The sequence below is a fragment of the Adiantum capillus-veneris genome, chromosome 19 (genome assembly GCF_014529385.1).
Source record: "Adiantum capillus-veneris isolate H3 chromosome 19, ASM1452938v2, whole genome shotgun sequence".
Taxonomy (NCBI): Eukaryota; Viridiplantae; Streptophyta; class Polypodiopsida; order Polypodiales; family Pteridaceae; genus Adiantum; species Adiantum capillus-veneris.
This window is the reverse complement of record NC_140949.1, coordinates 124,086,039-124,088,584: the sequence shown is the minus strand read 5'-3', so window position 1 is coordinate 124,088,584 and position 2,546 is coordinate 124,086,039. Positions and strand designations below refer to the sequence as shown.

Genomic DNA, 2,546 nt, shown 5'->3' with positions numbered 1-2,546 from the left:
ATTGCAGAAAAGAAGCCAAATTGGCTTAATTACCCAAGGATGCCAGGACCAAAGGCAGGAGAGAGAATAGGTAAAGCCTACATGGTGAAAACCCTAACGGGCACCATCAAGCTCTTTACTGGCTCTCCTGACCTTTCGTGTCAGATGCTCAAGAAAATTTGCAGGACTCTCTTAGCTTGCATTGAAGTGTTCGCGCCAGATAAAGCCACAACCTCGAGTCTACTATCGACGGCCGACACAGTGACTGATATGATGTATGACCTTTCATTGCAGCCTTCTCCAAAAGTGTTGCACCTCCTATACCAGAGGATTATGTTTTTGCCTAGCTTCCACATGCAAACATTCGAAGAAGCTTTCTACACCGGCTTTTTCACCCACGAAAGCAAAATATTCGGCCCAACCTTGACCATCGGCAACCTGCGATATGAATCACATTTGCAGATGCTCAAGACGACAGGACTTTATTGACCAAGCATAAAGGTCATGTCAGGGACGACATGAACGCGGAGGGGGGGAGTGTTGAGCGAGCCAGCAGAGGATCACACCCACATTTTTGCTCACACTCATCATTTTTGTAACCATTGATTGTAATAAATGTCTTTCCGACATTGATTTTGAATTGAGCCATTCATTAAGTAACGGGACTCAATTGAGTTTCCAGCTTGTAATCCCGAAGTAATTTCACTTGCTGATGTAATTAGTTAGAGATGTTCTCACCTCCAAGGCTGAGGTATATAAGCCAAAGTTTTTGTAACCTAAGGGGATTCAGATTATTAATCAAAGTGAGTTTTTGAGCGCCGTGACTGTGTCTGAGAGAGAGTGAGAGAGAGAGAGAGAGTCTTATCTACTTGCTACGCGAGCTACGAGGCTTCCATTGGAGAAGCGACACCGCCATTGTGTTAGCAACGGCGAGAGCTACGCACTAATACCAAGAGTGCACGCTATTGGCTTCTATGTGTGGTAAGTTCCTACGAGCTTCGGTGTGAGTTCTCTTCCAACTCGTGTGTCGGAATAGAGCGTGCAGCATATCTATAGAACCACAACGAGTAGAGCTGCGCATTAGTACCATCGGGGTCAAGTTTCGGCCACCTATATTTTTCGGCCTGTCTTCATACGCGTTTACCGCACGGAGTGATTATAGGTTGATTCTGCAGTTCCAAGTCTTTAGGGTGTTGTTCTTACCTAGTGCATAGACTTCCCCTTGAGTTTGAGATCGATTCAATGATTCTAGATCCTGTTTCGTATAGCATTCGTTCGTAGTACGGATTTCAGTCACTTGCGTATTTTAGAACTTAGATTTGATTTCCTTAGTAGTGATTGTCATTAGAAGGTCGAGTAGGTGATTTGACACCCACCTAGTTGTTTCCATGCGCCTGCGGGTCAAGCTTAGTCCTCGTCTGACAAATTGTGTTGTTGGTTGAGTTCTCGCTATTTAGCTTCCGCTAGCGGCGTAACCGCCTTAACATAATTGCATTTGCAGCACTGACAATCCTTGACCACAAGTCTGCATACTCCTTACCAATAGGACCAGTAATTGCAGATCCTTTCATCTCGCCCTTAGGGTTTACTATCACACCAGCATTCTCTTCAAAATACATGAAGACACCGTCCTTTCTTCTCTAGGGCTTCCTTTGGCAAACAATGATGGCAAGCATCACTTTCTTATGGAGATCAGCCCTTACTTTCTTAACAGTGGCCATCACCATGTCTCCCACACACCCTTGACAGAGATAACGTACAAGTTCTTGGCTCCTGTGTTGTCTGCACAGTTGACAACTGCTCTTGTGTTGTCTGCGACATCCGAAACTTGTGTCCTGACGACCCTCCGCGCCCTCGCTTCGACATGGTCATTGCGGCACCATAAAGAACAAGAGACTCTCTCTCTCTCTCTCTCTCTCTCTCTCTCTCTCTCTCTCTCTCTCTCTCTCTCTCTCTCTCTCTCTCTCTCTCTCTCTCTCTCTCTCTCTCTCTCTCTCTCTCTCTCTCTCTCTCTCTCTCTCTCTCTACCAAAACTTTAAAAAAAGCTGTTAAAACCAGTCCGCGCCGGCTCTCTCTCTCTCTCTCTCTCTCTCTCTCTCTCTCTCTCTCTCTCTCTCTCTCTCTCTCTCTCTCTCTCTCTCTCTCTCTCTCTCTCTCTCTCTCTCTCTCTCTCTCTCTCTCTCTCTCTCTCTCTCTCTCTCTCTCTCTACCAAAAGCTTTTTAAAAAAACTGTTGAAACCAGTCCGCGCCTGGTTTCAGCAGCTTTTTTTTAAACTTTTGGTAGAGAGAGAGAGAGAGAGACTTATTGGCTCTCAAGCTACGTGCTACGGGTTATGTACCCAAGCGAGAGAGAGAGAGAGAGAGAGAGAGAGAGAGAGAGAGAGAGAGAGAGAGAGAGAGAGAGAGAGAGAGAGAGAGAGAGAGAGAGATGTGATGAGCGTCGGCATGGTAGGTAGAGATGCAGCCTATTATCAAGAGGATGCATGCTGGAACCAACTCCACGCCGGTGCGGACTGGTTCTGACATGTTTCGTAAGGGAAGAGACTATTGAGAGAGCGATCCAGATG

At 46.2% G+C, this 2,546-nt stretch overlaps 1 pseudogene; it reads right to left on the bottom strand.

The window, feature by feature from the left end:
* Window positions 1-1,442: 1,442 nt before the first annotated feature.
* Window positions 1,443-1,845, bottom strand: LOC147434796 (large ribosomal subunit protein uL14x/uL14z/uL14y pseudogene; annotated as a pseudogene).
* Window positions 1,846-2,546: the final 701 nt, after the last annotated feature.